Here is a 20,326-nt window from a genome sequence, read left to right on the forward strand (position 1 = left end):
TATATATATATATATATATATATATATATATAGAGAGAGACAGAGAGAGAGAGAGAGAGAGGAGAGAGAGAGAGAGAGAGAGAGAGAGAGAGAGAGAGAGAGAGAGAGAGCACCATATGTACTACAAAAAATTTCTAGAGATTATTTCTAGCCAAAGGAGTACCATAATAGTTCGCACCCATCACTCGTTCCAATAACTGTGTCTTTGAAGTGTACACAGCAATTATACCGAATATCAGCGCAATGCGCAGACTACACCAGTGAGTCAGTGTCTACAATTTACGACATCTTATTCAGTGTTACCCATCTATCAGACAACCTTACTCACTTCATAAAAGAAATATAAGAAAGCAGCCCGTTTTCTTAAAGCTCTTTCCTTCATAAAAGACAATAACATACGAAGATGACACTTCATTCACTTAACCTTTCTATGATCACGAAATAATCGGTTCGATATTGGATATACGGATCAATGAGCAGTGAGATTTCACTCACCTTTACCTGTGTCATCCGTAGACGAGTAGGGTAAGGATGAAAAGAGAGAGAGAGAGAGAGAGAGACGAGAGGAGAGAAGAGAGAGAGGAGAGAGAGAGAGAGAGAGGACGAAGGGGGGGATGAGTGGAGGAAAGAAAAACAGATGTATAAAGAATACATGAACGACGAAAAGGGAGAGGTATAAACAGAACAGTAAAGAACAACAGTTACAGAGGTATAAAGATTGTATGTAGAAAAAAAGTATAAAGAGAACAGCAAAAAACAAGTGTATGCGGGAAAAATGCGCAAGACTTCTGTATCAGCTACTAAAAGGATCGAAGGAACTCCAAAAATAGCAGTCAGTTCACCAACCAGAAACTTATGCATATTCATGACAGTCCATATAATCTGGGTACGATTACTTGAAATATCTAATATTGTTCAAAAACTGAAATGTCTGAAATCTGCATACAATATGCAAAATCCCAGCACCAACATATGAAAATACCTCTCACTTAACGAAAGAGTCGAAATTACCTACTTGAGTAAAAGGTGTACCACATACATTTAAAAGCAAGTTTTTTTGTTTTTTGTTTTTTTGTCTCAAGCTATTCCAGAAACATATATGCAAAACCTCAAAAACGAACATATGAAAATACCTCGAAATTACCTAGTACTGGAGTAAAAGGGGTACCACACACATAGAATCAAATGTTTTCTGTCTCAAGCGATTCCACAAACATAAGAACAATCGAACCAACGGGAAATTATTTATCTCATTGTTGCATAAAAATATCCAATCGAAAAATATCCAATCATTGTGGCCTTCCAGAATTGTACAGAAAAGGTTGAATATATAAGAATGATTGTAGATATATAACCAGACTGGGCGAATGAAACTTTAAAGAAAAAAAAAAGTGGGGAAAAAAAATAGGGAGGAGGCAGCAGATAAAAGGCCCCAAAAGTGGGAGGGGAACAGAAAGAATCAATCCACCATGAAAGAGAAAGGAATTCCTCCTGCTGACGAGCCAGACTTAACCCACGGCATCGACCAGCCCAATGAAGTGTTGACAAAATGCTCTCGAGCATCACACAGAGGTCACGGCTAGATTACACACACACACACACACACACACACACACACACGCTGTCCTCTAGGCTCCTCTTCTGTCAGCCGTGCCATGACCCACATTACAGACCAGTTACGTCATTCCATCCTCCACGAATATCATCAAAGGTAACTCGGCTGGATGGAAACCATTTCATCATCCAAGAACATCAGCTTCGCTATCTTTGGCGCAAGCATGTCACGTTCCCGATAGCAATGTTTACGCATAACTTGAGCTAAAAGAGACAACGTTATCTTTCCTATAAAGTACAGTGCCAAGTATAACTATGATTGCATGTTTATAAAGAGAATTATTGTAAAGAGTACTAATAATCGGAGTTATTTCACCACATTATTACTATTATTATTATTATTATTATTATTATTACTTATTATTATTATTATTATTATTATTATTATTATTATTATTATTCTAATAACAAACCACCTCATTCAAATTTCAGGCTTTGTAGTTTTTGTGTTCATTTGCACAATTTTTAGAGTATCCCAAAAACATTTTTCATGATGAAGCTGGCAACGGAACGTAAAATTATTACTCATGTCCATAACTATTATATACTTTTGAAACTCCTACGGTATTAAGCGAAAGATGTATTTGCATTGCTCTCTTACAACCTTTACGCAGCTATATTCCGTTATAAAACAAAAAACATTTTTAATTTCTTAATTTCAATATTACCACATCTACCTTCGCAAGTTTCGACAGCATCGAGCAATACAAAACACACACTGAAAATCAAAGCCCCCACAGGGAATGACGTAAGACCCTTCAACGAGATAAAGACTTCCCATCGAGAACAAAGGCAGACTAAACAACGACAACTGCCTAAATCTCACTCGAAAAATCGTGAAGGAAACATGATGGCAACAAAACAGTCTTATGTTACGCAAGTTATATGTGAGTTAGCAGACAATATACGGATGGTATATGAAAATTCGTAAAGCACTAACGCTGAATGTAAGCAAAATATATACTCACGAACACCCATCACATATAAAAAAATATATAATATATATATATAATATATATATATATATTATATATATATATATATATATTTGTACTAATAATATATATATACAATATAGATATTGTGTGTCGCATGCTTATGAATTTTTCATAACACCCATATATTCTCTCTCCAAACACGAAACACGAATGCACCTTTCGTAATATACTATTGATATGTCGCCATTGTATTCCAATGACGATATTTCGAGTGAGATTTAGCCAGTTCTCGTTATTTAGTCTGCCTTTGTTCTCGATGGGAAGTCTTCATCTCGTTGAAGGGTCGTACGCCATTCCTTGCAGCGGCTTTGATTTTCTGTGTATTTGTAGACAGTATGTGCTCCTTGGTCAGCGGCCATTTTGGGACTACTCCTCTGCCTTGGGACCCACTGCATTAATATCCCAAGCCATTGACGCTCTCTTGAGCAGCACAGTCCTTGTCTTAGGTTACTTCTTCTATCACCACGTTAGCAGTTAACTGTAAACCAACTCATGATAAGCTTATTAATTGCAGGAATATCACCGGCATGTTATGAAGCATTTGCACGTGGGGCTCATCCTTGATCCAGAAGTCGACACTACCACAAAATGTAGTTTTTCTTGAGAGAGAGAGAGAGAGAGAGAGAGAGAGAGAGAGAGAGAGAGACCCGTGCCCAAATACAAAGCAACTGCGTTGATGTCATATCCGGTATATACTGACAAACAACATCCACACTAAAACCACATCCACCAAGTGTATATCGCACCTTTCGGGGAAAATCAACAAGAAATTAGGGCAACCCACCAAAATGAATAAGTTTGCTTCTTCCTCCATCGTACAGTTTCTCTCGCGATTCCAGATTTCGGATTGGCAGACTGCTTAGAAAAAAGTACCAATTTACAGCAAAAACACTGATAAGTTTCAGACATTTTCACCTAAATCAAATACCAATTTGCGCCTCGTTATATATAATCAATAATAATCCGAATTCCTGGAGACTTCACGGCGCAAAAATTGAAACCACGCCTTTCTACTGGCCGTAGTTGCAAGCATGCGTGAAATGCGTAAGCGCTTTCTCACGTATATATATACACGAGCCTGTGTGTATAACATAAATCTGCGTTTGCACGGCAAATAAAATTGCTATTTCACCGGGCAAAACACCCGAGAAATGGCAGACCATCCCTCAACACCTCCAAGCAACAGAGGCAACAGAACACGTCTCATCATAAATCCAAAGAAACATGGACCTACCTACCTCTCTCTCTCTCTCTCTCTCTCTCTCTCTCTCTCTCTCTCTCTCTCTCTCTCTCTCTCTCCAGCAATGTTGCCCATAAATAGTGGATCGCAACCTTTCCAATTCCGTCAAGGGGCGAATGTCAGAAAGCCTCTTCGCAAATAGGCTAAAAGAGATACCGGAATATATATACGTAAAGGGTGAAGACACGCTCTCTCTCTCTCTCTCTCTCTCTCTCTCTCTCTCTCTCTCTCTCTCTCTCTCTCATAATGATAACTAATCACAATAAAACGGCTTAGATCAATGAGGGTTTACAGTACAAAATCACAGTATAGAGAGATCATCCCTCCTCACACAAAAAAAAAAAATAAAAAAAAAAACTCCAGGCAGTTCAATTCAGCTGGAAATCAATAACATTTATTCTATACACACCGAAAAGGAACGATTCACATAAAGGAAACAGAAATCGAAACACCCAACATGGAGAAACCTGAAAATTTTCATGCAATGACTCGCCAAAAATCACAACGTAAACAAAAAAACTACATGAATAAATAATGTTTAGATTACATTAAAACTTTCAACCAAGAGAGTTAGGAGACGATGTCTCACTCAACACCATCAAGTCTAATAGTTAAAATCGAAGCTGATATTTCTACTAATCCTTCAGAGCTGAATGGATCCCTGAAAAAAGACGATGCTCTTCCCCAAAACAGAGTATTTAACTCTCCATTAATATCTAAAACTTTCAGGACTGGAGGCTTGTAATCTCATCTCTAAAACTAACTGGAACCACCCTTATTTATGAATACAAGCAAGCAAGCAAACTCTCCCGCACGCACGAACACGCACGCACGCACACACACACACACACACATATATATATATATATATATATATATATATATATAATATATTAGTCAACGATAATATCTTTAACATTATCTTCTAAATGTACATTCAGCTGTCCTGTTCGTCTTCTTCTAATGTCTAAAAAAAAAAAAAAAAAAAAAAAAAAAAAAAAAAAAAAAAAAAAAAAAAAAAAAAAAAAAAAAAAAAAAAACTAAGAAATTATAACTTATCTTAACTTGAAGAATTACAGACCGCAAATGCCAAGATCATACCTGAAAAAAAGAAAAACTAATTAACATTGGTTATATTTCAGATTTACCTACAAAATCAAACTATTATACTGTAAGGTGCATTTTAAGTCGCTTAATTAAGTCACAACATTATACTTCAGATTTACGTAAAATAATCTTAATGTGCATGTGCTTATAAACAACATATAACTCCAGAACATAAAAGTCAAAATGAAAGTTTACCAACACCATCGCAGCCTCATTTTTAATACTAAACTGAATCTACCTCCATTATAGCACCCACACAAGACATATTAGTGATAAATCTCCATCCAACCAAAATATACTCATAAGCACTGGGACCTATGAGGTCATTCAGCGCTGAAATGGAAATTGACAGTAAAAGGTTTGAAAGGTGTAACAGGAGGAAAACCTCGCAATTGCACTATGATTCAAGTGTTAGGAGAGGGTGGAAAGTAAGATGAAGAAAGAGAATATGAAAGGAGGTACATTAAAAGGAACGAAAGTGGTTGCAGCTAGGAGCCGAAGGCACGCTGTAAAGAACCTTAAGTATAAGGCCTACAGTACACCACATGAGGTCCACCGACGGCACTACCCCGCTACGGGGCCTTCCCGGAGAGGACTACCTTCATTCCTCGTGTTGTACAAAACACAAAAGCCACCTTGCGACAAGTTATAGGGCAATGAAAGCGCGACACTTACTACTGTGCACATGAAAATAACATTACCGTTACCAAGAATAAAAGCGACATGACAGAGTGGCAATCATAAGTGGTATATGGGTCCGCAGATATTCTCCCTCCACACCATAAAACAACAAAAAACTATATATAAACACGCATGCGCCCACAGCCACACACACATTTGTATAAACAATAGATATTTTGCATTTTTTAGAAAAGCGCTACTGCAAAAGATTTTTAAGTAATCTCTAAAACAGACTCGTTGTGAGCCTCAAATGATAACATTTAACGTTTAAATTATTACACTGGTGAGTAAGAAAAGTTCATTTTACGTAAGATCATATACTAAACGAATACTCCCTTTCCTACTACCTGATCGTCTTAAGATATTGTTTTCCAGATATCAAATGTCTTTTACCTTTAGATGGGATGATCTTTCCCATTCTAAAATAAGGCTTTTAATAATGTTATTACCCGACTACCTGCCAGGTACTTAATTCACTGAAGAACAGATTTTTCATGAAACAAACGCCCCCCGACGATATATCAAAATTATATATATATATATATATATATATATATATATATATATATATATATAGATAGATGTAGATAGATGTATATAGATAGATAATAGATAGATAGATAGATATATGTGTGTGGAGAGAGAGAGAGAGAGAGAGAGAGAGAGAGAGAGAGAGAATGATGAGAGAGAGAGAGATGGCTGGTAAAAATGTTCTGTTACTACAGAATTCCTTCTAATAAAATGAGCCCATAGAAACGCCAAAATAAAGAGAGAAAATACTATATTTTGGCGTTTTTATGGGCTCCTTTTATTAATTATATATATATATTATATACACTAATATACAATATTAAAAACCTGTATAAACAACGACAATAAAGCAAAAGATACCATCATTTCAACTACAAAACAAACAAGCAATTGCAGCTTTTCTACAAAATCCGAAAATCCAAAATGGAAACCATTTGTCCGGGAAGCCTGACAGCATTAATCCAGATGCAAGACGATGCTGCGCGCCACCTTCGAAGTAACGGTAACTGCCAGAGCGAAAATGGCCATTCAAATAAATGGAAAGCATAATCTGATAAAGCTGTGCACGAGTTTCGAAGACGATACTGCGTAAAGAGATGTGTGGAACTGTAAGGAGAAGGATCAATTATAAGCCTCGTCATTTACAAGCCGGATAGAGATGGGAAAACCTCTGAGTAGACGTCCCTTCAATAATTATATATAAAAAAAACTATCGATACTGGAACTTGCAAGAGCTAGTATTAGTAGTCCCTTGCACGCGACAAGCAGTCGTCATGAGGTCCGAGAACCAAGGCAACACGTGTATGATTAGAATAGGATAAACCATTTACGCAGAAGGCCAGGTCCTGGGACCCTATGAGGTCATTTAGCGCTCAAAAGAAAATTGAGAATAAAAAGGTTACAAAGGTGTAACGTAACCGGAGGAAGACCTCGCAGTTGCACTATGAGGCAACTATCAGAAGAGGGTGGGAGTTGAGATGGAAGAAAGAACATGCAAGAAAGCACAGTAACAGGATCGAAAGCGGTTGCAGCTGGGGGCGGAAGGGACGCTGAAAAGAACTTCTATGTAATGCCTGCAGTGCACCGCACGTGAGTTGCACTGACGGCTCTACTCCCCTACGGGGAGGAAATACGTGCATGAATAAGCAGCGGCAAGCTGCAGCGAAAGCATATTCCGGGGCGGGCGCCTCCTCTTCCAGGAAAGGCAAGATCTGACAGGCGCGTTCGGAGAATCCTCCCACACCACCCCCCCCCCCCCCTCCCCCCCCCCCCAACCCGATGGGCCACTAACGAGAGGGGAAAAGATGCGCGGCCGATGTTTAAGGTACTTCATGAATATCTGATGCTGAAGAGGAGGAGGAGGAGGAGGAGGAGGAGGAGGAGGAGGATGCGAAAGGGACGAAGTGATGGGATGCGGTGCCGAAGAAAGGGGAGGAAGGAGCCGTAGTGCGATAATGAAGAGTTGGTTAAAATTGGCGATCGATAAGAAGCAAGGGTGGGGGATGGGAAAAGGCAATGTGATGGTGAGCAAAGCAGCAATGCATCCGAGCGATGGAGGTGACGAGGAAGGAGCGACACTGATAATGAGGGTGATAACATGACGCGGCTGAAAATGACGGATAAAAAAATGACACTGAAATCAGGAATGTATTTGATTAGTTGAGGGGAAATACAAAGAAGACTCGTTATCCTGGGAAGGAAAAACCGAAGGTAGTCAATAATTTTACAAAAGTAAGATGTGTGTGGGGGGGGTACACACACACACACACACACACACACACACACACACACACACACACACACACACACACACACATATATATATATATATATATATATATATATATATACTATATATATATATAAAGGTTTTTTGCCACGAAGGAAAAAAACTGAAAAAAGCCAAAAAAACTTTATTTATACATAGCATCACGTTTTATATACTTCGTGATCAAGTTATTCATATATATATATATATATATATATATATATAGAGAGAGAGAGAGAGAGAGAGAGAGAGAGAGAGAGAGAGAGAGAGATACTTAAAATCCATTATAATTAAGGTGAACGAGAATGATGATGATGATATGACTACGAGTTGGTAGCGAGGTGGCAATCGGAGCAAATATATATACTCAAAATTCATTAAAATTAAGGTGAGCCAAAAGGATGATGATGATGATGATGATGATGATGATAGGACGAGGAGTTGGTAGCGAGGTGTCAATCGGAGCGATGATGGCGCCAGTAAGTAATCCTTTGCGCCCTTTGCCGATTCACCGGCGCGCACAAACATCCGAAGAGTCCTCCTCTCTTTTCAAAGGTTTCCGAGGCTCATTAAAAATGGAGTGTGCAGGGTGGGTTGGGGGACGGCGTTCAAATGGGGATCATATTTTGTCGAGCATCTAGTGCCTCTAGTACTTTTAGTCTCTCTCTCTCTCTCTCTCTCTCTCTCTCTCTCTCTCTCTCTCTCTCTCTCTCACCGAGAAAATAAGAAAACGTCTAATGATTCTAAAAAAAGAAATTCAGAAGCTCCTCACAATTAACAGGCATTAGATATGAAATTTATAAATCAGAAAAACGTCCACAAACGTCAACCATTATGATTATTAGAAAAAAAGTTGACTTGTCGTAACCAAAGATAAATTACCACAGGTTAAACGAAGTTCAATTGCCTTAGCCATATTAACTTATAAAATTCCCCAAAAAACCCAACCACACCTAATTCAAAGACACAATCTTCGTTTCTGATTAGTCCCAAAGCAAGCAATCGCATAATTCAATGGACATTTTCCCGTCCTCAGACCCACGTACGTGACAGAACAGATATTGCGATGCGCCTTATTAATAGTGTGTGGCAAACACCGAAATGGAACACCACACCTCGAATTAATTCCTGTCATATGGGCCACACCGCAGGAATTACCTCATTCCCAGATAAGAAAAGGAAGCTCAGGGTCTGTCTTTGCGGACATTACGATAAACGATAAAGGTCAAATGATTCAAATATAGGGTTGCTAGGACATTTGGGTCATGACAGCTGCTTGTTATTGAGAGAGAGAGAGATTCGTTTTAATGAAAGTGAAGAAATGTTCTTTAGAAACATACATGCAAAATTATCAAAAGAAAACAAATTCCTATCAGAAACTGATTCACAATCTGCTGTTTCACAAAAGCCACAGTTTTCACACCACCACCTGCTTCCAGCAGATGACAACAGATGAAATAATCGCTAAAATAAACATCACGACGACGCCCTTGGAAGTCACCCTCTCTCACTAGAACCTATTCCACAAGCGTCCCAACATTTCTTTACCTTTTTGAAGACTCGAAACACATTTCCCTTACCCCCTTTTTGAGTCTCAAAACAAAGAAGTCGAATTTCGGCGAAGGGGCTTTTCAAAAACCCTTTCAGAACCGCTCTGTTGGAATTCACCTCGGTTCCGTGTCCCTGTTTTAGGGCCATTCAGCTTTCAGTCACTCTGTACTTTGGATTTTTCGTCCTCAGGGGAATTGGATGGGATTGTGAGAAATCTCTCTCTCTCTCTCTCTCTCTCTCTCTCTCTCTCTCTCTCTCTCTCTCTCTCTCATCGTATATATGCAGTAATAATGCACATACGCTCACGATAAGATTGCGGGAATGAAAATTACATGTAATAAAATAGGTTATATATATATAAATATATATAATATATATATATATATATATATATATATATATATATATATATATATAATAATATATATATTTGCATGAGAGTAAACACATAACAATACCCCTGTAGCTTTCTTCCGACGGCGATGATATTTGTGAAACTCATCTATACATAAAGATGTAGGACATGAGTTGCATTTGATATAATCATACTTACACTACTAAATGCAAGAATAGCCTCCGCTTTGCACTGGAACACCAGCCATGGGTTTGGAACGAGAGGGTGGGGGGGGGAAGGGTAGTTAAGAGGAGCGCATGTGTGGCCTTTACACACAAGACCTCGGAGGTCGAGAGAACGGGGCTACAGGAACCAGGGAGAGAAAAAGAGAGGATTTGAATTTTTCGGCAAGAGAAGGCATGATTGGATAGCGATAGTTCTTTGTTTCCCTACGCCGAAAATTCTTCTTTTCCCTTCTTCCGCTCTGAGAGAGAGAGAGAGAGGCACAAGTTGGAGCGTACCGGTAAAGAAAGATTTCCTAGCGGATGGTGTAATGACTATTTGAAAGACCTGTCCCCTCCTCAGACAAATTTTTCCCTTAATATAAAAATAAAAGACTGAATGTTCTGGCAATCCTGAGTGATATAACCCCCATTAAGAGATAACTCTTTCCTTAAATTGCGGATTCCATATTGAAAGATTCCCTTACAAAGAAAACTACAAGCAATGCAGACAGCACAACCATAAAACTTCCATAATATAATCTAAAAAAAAATATTCAAATATTTTTACAGTATAATTCAAGTTCCGGACACATCTAAACAGGGCTGGAGGAGGAGGAGGAGGAGGAGGAGGAGGAGGAGGAGGAGGAGGAGGAGGAAGGAGGAGGAGGAAGTCACAATACATTAGGAAGCATATGCATGAACAGATGATAATAATAAAAAAAAAGGCATGGCTCCTGCATTGCTGACTAATGCATGTCCGCACGCAGTCATTTTCCAGTGACATACCGAACCGACATATGTGGCGCTATAAAACGATAAAGCCAGGACAAACCACATATTGCACTAGGAATACTTAAGAAAATCAAAGAAAAGGCGTGACAGTCGTCAAGACCTTGTACTGGAAGACTTGCAATGAAAACTGCCCACCCTGTACAGACAAGCGGTACATCAATGTATCAGAGAGAGAGAGAGAGAAGCTTGGGAACAAAAAGGTATTAGGGTTATTCATGAACACTTTAATCCTGGTACATAAAGAAACCCAGAAAATATCTCTAGACAGATTTAGCTTTCCCATGGGACACGAGTTATGGACAAAAGGGAAAGACCAGAATAAAATATAGAAATATAGAATATTGGGCCAGAGGCAAAGAACTGGGACTTAGGAGATCATTCAGAGCTGAAACGGATATTGAGAATAAAAAGGTTTGAAAGGCGTAACAAGAGGAAAACCTCGCAGTTGCACTTAGAACAATGTTAGGAGACGGTGGAAAGTAAGATGGAAGAAAGAGAAAACGAATGTATGTATAGTAAAAGGAATGAAAAGAACCTCAAACAATGCCTATACAGTGTTATGCATAAGGTGCAATGATGGCACTATTGCCCCCCAACTCCCTTGGAGGACAAGATTGGGAAGTATCAAGGCAAAGACTGAAATAAGGAGACTCCGAGGCAAGCTGAAGTGGAAGCAGAGCCTATCACCTTGGAAATACAAGGAATACACCCAAGGACCTGGAAAGAAACCTGGAAAGGATTGGGTGCACGAACATCGAGCCACGGTTGCTCTGCAAGTGTTCTGCTGACCATGGCAAGGTCAATTCAGAGTGTTGGATTCCCAAGGAAATTGGATGGTAGGGTCAGATCCAAATAAGGCAGGTTGCAGCCTGGAAACGACTTAAGTGATACCAACCAGGAAAGATTGTTAAAGGAAAATACACAACAATAACAACAACAACAACAACAACAACAACAGTAATAATAATAATAATAACAATAATAATAATATCAGTAAATATTCATATTCTCATGATAATTGGAGGAAAATACCAATTATGTCCATTTCTTTCTTCCAATGGCGATAATATTTGTGAAACCCATCTGTACATTAAGATGTAGGACTTGAGTTGCATTTACCCTAAGAGTAGTATTCGGTAAATTGTTCTTCTGTATAACTGCAAATAACATGACAAAAATATAAACATTTTCACAACATGATCCTCTTCCTCGTCCACCTACAATAATATTGCCTCTGCCTTTGGAAAACCAAGTCGCAAGCTTTCCAAATACATCCAAATGAACTTGGCTAATGCAGAGGACGGAACTCTGAAGGTCTATAATAAACCTGTCAATGTCAACATGACGGACATCAGGGTTTCCAATCTTTACATAATAATGAAGCCGGATCAAGAAAGTCGACGCAAACCTTTCATCACAAAAATAACAAGAGAAATTTACTGAAGGAAAACCAACTTATTTCACAAATCAATATTACACACATTTCATAACTTCATAACCGTTGCAAACATACGACCATCAAAAATGCCCCCAAAAACCGTTTCAGGAACTTGGCTTCAAGTGGACTCTAAATCAAATACCTAAATATTAACAAAACGGAACTTATTAATCACTCTGAAACCCCTCGGCATGCAGCAAAGCCAAAACTTATTAAATTATCATCCTTAAAATGATAAAATCGTGAACCTGCATCTGATGAATTTAACCATATATACTTTATTTCATGCAATTTACCCAAATCTCCTCTCGTGCTCAGAACGCAGGGGCAACTGAAAACAAAACTCATGAGGGTGTAGGGGCAGACAAATGAATCATTTGAAAATTTTAAAAATGACGCATTCATTTACATGCACAAAAAGAGAAAGAAAAAAAAAAACGAGGGGGCTTGGACGGACAAATTCTGACAGAAGGGACGCATTCTTAAATGGAAAATAAGAATGTCCCTGACTTCTATCTTCTATACATATTTATTATGGTTCTCCGATCCTTTAATCTATTCATAGTGAAGGGCTCAAAGTAAATAACTATATAATCTAACGGTGGGAGGGAAGAGAAAGTGTTTCTTGATATGAAAATGTAGAGATTGAAGAATTTATTCTATTCATTAATTTTTTTTTCAACTCCTACACTTCCTTACTCCCCTTCCTCGTTAATCATGACCCCTTCAGCTCTGGCTGGTACCTTAACCCCAACTCTCCATGATCACCTGGTGAATAACACCGCCACCCCCATTTCTTTTTAAATGAGAGAGAGAGAGAGAGAGAGAGAGAGAGAGAGAGAGAGAGAGAGAGAGAGAGAGAGAGAGAGAGAGAGAGAGAGAGAGCATTAGGGCATTTCACTTTAAATATGAAAGACTTGTGGGTTACTTCACTGACATGGCTTTTATTTTAAATCAATATCTCCTGTAGGTTTGTTCTTTATAAACAGGGTTCATCTTCTGAACAATTATAACAATTACAATTATAATAATATGCATAGTATTACATGCATATATACACACAACACACACGTAAACAAGAGGAAAGCCTTGATGAGAAGTGCATGAACGCAAAGCTATCCTTGAACAGAAAAAAATCAATATCATGACTCATTAAATCCACGAAGCGACGGCTCTTTCAAAAAGTCCCGAGCACCTCCGTACAGGGACGGCAACGGGACATGCGCAGACTTAAGAGGGGACCGACACAAAGAGGATTCTACAAGAGGAGATAGGAAACAGGAAGAGGAACAGATTAGAGGGACCGTAGGGGAGAGTGATAAAACAGCAAATGACGTGGATATGAAGGAGACTGGAAGAATATAAAATGAGGGAAAAAACAAATGGGACTGGATGAAGATATAAAACAGAACTAAGAGAACGGAGGTAAATACGGGCTAGGATATGAATTGGTTGGCTAAAAGAGGGGCCGTGGAACACTGAGAAGGCAATGTGTGTGTGTGTGTGTGTGTGTGTGTGTGTGTGTGTGTGTGTGTGTGTGTGAGTGGGGGGGCTATTCTAATTATATTTATTGGGGCAAATTCAGAATCAATCAACTGACACTACCATTCATGTTTAATTAAGCCGCTCTCTAATAGATTTCTTCATTCAACACGAATATACACAATTATCTCTCTCTCTCTCTCTCTCTCTCTCTCTCTCTCTCTCTCTCTCTCTCTCTCTCTCTCTCTATAAATAGATATAAATATATATATATATATATATATATATATATATATATATATATATATATATATATATATTACACATTTGGAAATCAACACTGAAATTGCATACGAAAGTAAGGATTTAATGTAGATCTATATATACGTAATATATATATATATATATATATACTATACATACTAATCTGCTACATAAGTGTAACCTTCGTAGAATGAAGGTACCTTGGTCGGAGCTTCGGGCTCGTATATCTCTACAGTCAGGACTTGCTGTCTCGAACCTCTCTTAAATTGCTATCATTTAAGAGAGAGAGAGAGAGAGAGAGAGAAATATCCTTCTCAAAGGGTTAAACATAAATAATGTGGTGTCACAGCAGCAGCAACACCCGTACACTACACTCGTGAAAAAAGACGCCTCGCCGTAATTTTCTAATTGAGATATACTTCTGGCGCATCAAAGCCTTCTTACCACTTTGCCGTGAAGACCGACTTGGAGAAATGGTACAAGGAGCGCCTACTTTCCTCTCCTAGTCTTTGTATTAAAAAAAGAAAAGAAAAAAAAATCAGAAGCTATTGTCTATGCCAGTCCCTTACTGCGCTCCTGATTGGCTGTTAATAAGCCAATCACAGGCCTGGAAACTCTCAGTCTCTCGAGAGAGTTCACATAGGCAGGATGTATGTTCCACCTCTCCTAAGGGATACTTTTTAAAGACGTATCCCCCTGCGTATGTGAACTCTCGAGAGAAAGAGAGTTTCCAGCCCTGTGATTGGCTTAGGGACATGCCAAGACATTAGATGCACGCTTGATGTGAATCTACTGTAGGAAAATAAACTTGTAGGTTCGTGAAAGATTAATGACAGACAATAACCAATCGAGAACCTAGTTCTGAAAGAATGTGAAGTTGTTAATAAGCCATATACGTTGAATACATCTGTTTTTGCTGAAGGATAAGAATTTTTTTGGTAAATAAAAATATAAACATTCATTTGTGACTTGTATCAGCTGCCACAGTTATTAAGCTGAGATTCTGTAAAGTCAATCCTCATCGACCTTTGCCACAGCAAATACTATTTTCGGTTACATAAACATGTTTTCAACAACGCTACAATCTTTCCTTCTCTTAGCAGAATTCCTCTTCTTTTTCATATTTTAAAACTACCATTTTCTTCATCCCTGCTTATGGGATACCTTTAAATTCCTTTGTTTCATATTTTAAAACTACCCCACTTATGGGATACTTTTATATTCCTTTGTTTTATATTTTAAGACTACCATTATCTTCATCCCTATTTATGGGATACTTTCAAATCCCTTTGTTTTATTAAACTACCATTACTTTCATCCTTACTCATGAGATACATTTAAATTCCTTTGTTTTATATTAAAACTACATTATTGTATCCTGTACTCATGAGATACATTTAAATTCCTTTGTTTTATATTTTAAAACTAGCATTATCTTCATCCCTACTCATGAGATACCTTTAACAATACTGAGGGCAAACAGCCTGCAAACAGGGCCACCACTATCTAACGGGCCAGGCAGAAATACTCTGGCTCAAACAGTTTAATTCTATTCAAATAAAACCACCAAGAACGAACGTGCACCTTCACGTACTCGCATCCACGTGAAGCTTTCATAACCGTAACTGAAGTCATCCGGCGTTCAGCAAACAGCAGAGATACGAACTACGTCAAAATCACGTAATGCCCCCAAGGGGCGTGAGATCTTGGACGCTGATACATACATGGCGACACTTGTCGTTCGATGGATCTTCACATTCGTGAGATTGAACACGATTCGCATGAACTATACTGATATCAAAAGGAAAAGTCCACATCAGAATCAATGTTCATAATGGAAAGGAAGGGAGGCCTTCGAAAACGGGTAATGAGCAAACACAAGGCCTTGACAGGCAGTCAGACATGCACTGCAATTTCGATACTGTCCTCTTCAGGTCTCGTAAACCCTTCCCACTTATTTCTTAAACGAAATTAAATGGGGCGTCACTGGTAGAACTTACTCAGTTAACAGAAAGAGAAAAATAATCTTCCTGAAAGACAAGGACAGGAATAGCAAAACTCAGTTAATTGTAATAAAAAGAAAGAAAAAGTCTGAAAAAAAACAGAAGTCGCAGTTTATCAGTAAAAATACAAATAAGTAAAAAAAATTATATGAAGTTGATAAAAACAAATAAAATAGTCTATATACCTAAACATATACACAATAGGAATGACTGAACAACGTATTTTATCAAATTTGCTACAAGTCTCTCTCTCTCTCTCTCTCTCTCTCTCTCTCTCTCTCTCTCTCTCTCTCTCTCTCTCTCTCTCTCTCTCTCTCACAAAAGCACACGCATTGCTAATGAAGTATGCAGTGAGTCGTGACTACGAACCAAACACCCAAAGTTCAAAGGGAATTACGATCAAAAGAGACAGTAAAATGCAAAATAACGAAGGTGGGACATAGCATTCACTGAAGTTGATATGCTGCATGGCAGGTGAAATTGGAGAGTCCGAGTCATGAAGAGGGAGCTCCCATTAGGATTGGAGAAAGTGTAGGGGGGGGGTTAGAACTAAGACACATGCATATCATGAAATACACTTCATCCACCCAGGTTTTCCCTTAGGGCAGTTCGATCGATCGATCACAACCCGAGACTTGAAGTATAACCACGGACCGTCACCCAAAGAGACCCATCTGGTGTGGACTCGTCCAAAAAAACTCGAAACGATTCATTTCTTGTGTCTGTCTACCCACACCCCCTTTCCTCCCCCTTCACCCTTCGGAGTAACCCTGTTCCAGCCCCTATTTTTTTTATTAGTCTCTCCCCTTTCTTTCCACTGGCAAGCAGACCATTCATCTCGAAGGTCATCAATTAACAACGACCCGTATTTTTTCTCCGATGAATGTTATTCGTGTAGGGAGGAGGCGATGACTCACTTCGAGTCTCCCTCGGGCACAATTATCTTATTCGCGCAACACTCCTTTGAATTCGAGTAAGAAACGCACAACAAACAGGGAAAGGCCTCTTTGCTACAACGCCTCCATGACCTTTTCTAAATGTCGTGAGGGGCAAGGTTAAGTAGGTCACTTGCGTGGCACCACTTTAAGCACCTCCCAAAAATAGACATATGTGATGATGAACTGACGATGCGAAAGGTCTGCTTACGAGATTAATCAGCTGTGAATCTCCTTTATCATACAGAAAACTTCTTAGGAATATACTAGCGATTTTCTGTTGACTATACTCGAGCTATATATTGATATCTTAGTATTTTACTTCCGTAAACCAATGACACTGGGTTTGAAAGATTCATTTTCTAAGTTTCTAAGGTAACGGCTGACTTGCCAATGACTGGATAATGCACACAGCGCACGGCTGGGATCTACAAATCTACACAGTAATGTATAAATAAGCTTGATAAAAGCAAACACAAGCAACTGAAAACGGTCAACCACAAACCAACCACCACAAAAAAAAAAAAAGAAGACCAACATATTTTTCGTTCTGAAGAAAGGAAAGGACTTCATCATAAAAAACTGTGGAAAACTAAATGATTACAAACAAAGGCAGGCAGTTGCCTCAAATGACTTGATATGAACAGACAAATACGGTGTTAAGACCACTATGACTACGAGAGAGAGAGAGAGAGAGAGAGAGAGAGAGAGAGAGAGAGAGAGAGAGAGAGAGACTGCAATGTGGGAAGTCCACCTTGAACAGAACGTCTCTAATAAATGAAATCCCAATTGAAAAAAGCGGATTTAGTCCTTGGCTCCTTAATCACCAGTCTCTGTCCGAAGGAAGAAAGCAAACTCCCTCCGAATCCGCACGCGCGTACCTGCCTGCTCGCAAATCGATTCGGGAAGATTGCATGGCACCTTGAAAGGACGAAGAACGAGGGTTGGGGGGGGGAGGGGGGGGTACAAAGGGAAAAAGATGAGAAAAGTTAAAAGGACAAGAGAAATTTTAATAAAAAAAAAAATACCGAGGAATAAAATAATACATACGATACATTCTAATCCATCATTAATCGGGTATATATGGTGATTTAACGTCACGGCTCGAAGTACATTACGTAATACTGTTTACACATTTTTAATCAACTGATGAAAGTGAAGTCAGTGAAAAAGGTGCCAAATAAAGGAGGTTTCTGAAAAAATTCAAAATAAATAAGAAAAGGTGCCAAATAAAGGAGGTTTCTGAAAAAATTCAAAATAAATAAGTCAGAAATCAAAGGCGAAACAAGAAACTCATACATAATCTGACCATAACTTACAGAATAGCAGTGTTAATTTTCTGATTTACGATCCTACTTCTAATCTGTTTTACAGAATTATGTTTACTTATTTGGGGTTATATGTAATCCTAAAGGAATTTGTGCAACTCATTACAGGCTACCAAAACATTACTTTCTTTACTTCATTCAAGTTGTAAGCATTACAGTGCCTGATGCAACAACAGCAAATGCGATGCACAATATACTTTGAATTCGAGTAATGTGTTACCATTTCTTGAACATTAACAAAAGTACGTTTTAGTTAAGAAAAAAAAAGGTCCCGATAAAGCATATATTTTCCAACTGAACAATATCTCCAATGTTATACATCAGGTCCACAATAATATTCAGTGGTGAATAATGCTGATTTTATTTTAAAAAAAAGTTACAAGAGCTTTCGAACCCTGTCCTGGGTTCATCTTTGAAAATTCTTGTAACGTGTTTACAAAATCAACGTCATTCACCACTGAATACAATTACTGTGGACCTGATATACCTGATATACAGCATATCCCGTTCTCGTCCTAAAGGAGAAAGCCCAAAATACCTTCAATGTTACAGTGTGTAGTACTTCCAGAAGGGCATGAAAGAGCACTAAGGTTCAGAAGAGTAATCAAACCAAAGTGAACCATTCAGATCATCGCAAGACTTGGGAAACCTATGCATCAAATGACTGCAATCACCATTAAACCTCTTCGAACGAACACATCGCTTAACACGCACGGGCAGTATAGGCACGGGAGCAGTGCCATACGTACATGGCTAAAGCTCACTCAACTTTCCAGCCCCGCCACCCCCCCCCCCCCCGGCCCCCCCCCCCCTCACCCACCACACATGACCGAGCTCCGAACGACAGTTTTCCAATACACTGGAAAAATAAAAAAGAAAAAAAAGTCTCCCTCCCGATACGACAGAAATGGAGTTTTGGAAGCACAACGGGTCCTGGGCGCTGCTGCCAATTTACCTTAAATTCTTTGCGTATTGGGAGGTAGATAGATAACCTTGACGAAAGGATAAATTTTCATTTACTCTAAGATAACGTTGAATCAAAGGCAGTAACTTAAGTACAAAAACACTCTTTAAGGTATAACTAGAAAATTTTACCTCATAAATTGGCTATACTGAAAATACTAATAATTAGGATTTCCTTCCATCAATTATATAACAGAATATTAACACTAGATTTTAAGGCTCTTCGCCTTATATGAATAAAATCCAAGTTTCAAACTAATTTAACAATACTCACTAGCAAACACTTTAGCCTTAAATCTTAGGCCGGTCATTAGAATATATTCTTATGCGTTCTGGTAGTGATCTATAAATATAGATGCCCAAGGTCTAACGACAAGACTTGTCTCGGTTGCACCACAAAGAAAAAATGCTGAAAGCGAGAGACGATTCCCATCCCGGGGTCAAACACAGAACAGACTATGTGGGCAAAGAGTTTCCTAATATCAAGGAACATTCCAAAAACGTGAATAATCGATGTCTCATGATAACTTTTGACATAAAAGCACGAGCTTCTGATGAAACCTCCACCCGTATCCTGATTCGCTGAGCATCAAATAAATCGTCCTCAGCTCCTCTGTTTATAGCTTAAAATCTCTCTGCGTCGCGTCTGAGCTTGTGCATTTCGAAGTCACTCGGTGACTGAAATTTGAGGCGTTAAGCTTTTATTAGTGATGTGCTTCTGTTTCTGTACACACACACACACACACACACACACACAATATATATATATATATATATATATATATATATATATATATATATATATATATATATATCTTATATACACATTACAGCAAACATCCCGCAAGAAAATCAACCACGTGAAAAGCAGCTCTCACTGCAATTCAGACAAGAGAAGTGGAGGAAAAGACTCCAACACCACGTCGTCCTTGGGCATATTGAAAACAAACCCTGATCCCACCCAGAGCCCCGACCGACCAGATGCAGAGGAAATTCCTCTGCTGCATAACGAAAGGCATATCGCAAAAGTGCAGACGCGTGCGTTGGAGTGCCACTCAGAGTGCCATAAGTGT

The 20,326-nt window shown here is 38.7% G+C and overlaps 1 protein-coding gene across 2 annotated transcripts in view; it reads right to left on the bottom strand.

Annotated features, from left to right (window-relative positions):
• The window catches only part of LOC135201411 (disintegrin and metalloproteinase domain-containing protein 10-like), a 280,988-nt gene that overhangs the window by 210,147 nt on the left and 50,515 nt on the right, over positions 1-20,326 (bottom strand). The window lies entirely within an intron of this gene.

Source organism: Macrobrachium nipponense, chromosome 28 (assembly GCF_015104395.2).
Source record: "Macrobrachium nipponense isolate FS-2020 chromosome 28, ASM1510439v2, whole genome shotgun sequence".
NCBI classification, from domain to species: domain Eukaryota; kingdom Metazoa; phylum Arthropoda; class Malacostraca; order Decapoda; family Palaemonidae; genus Macrobrachium; species Macrobrachium nipponense.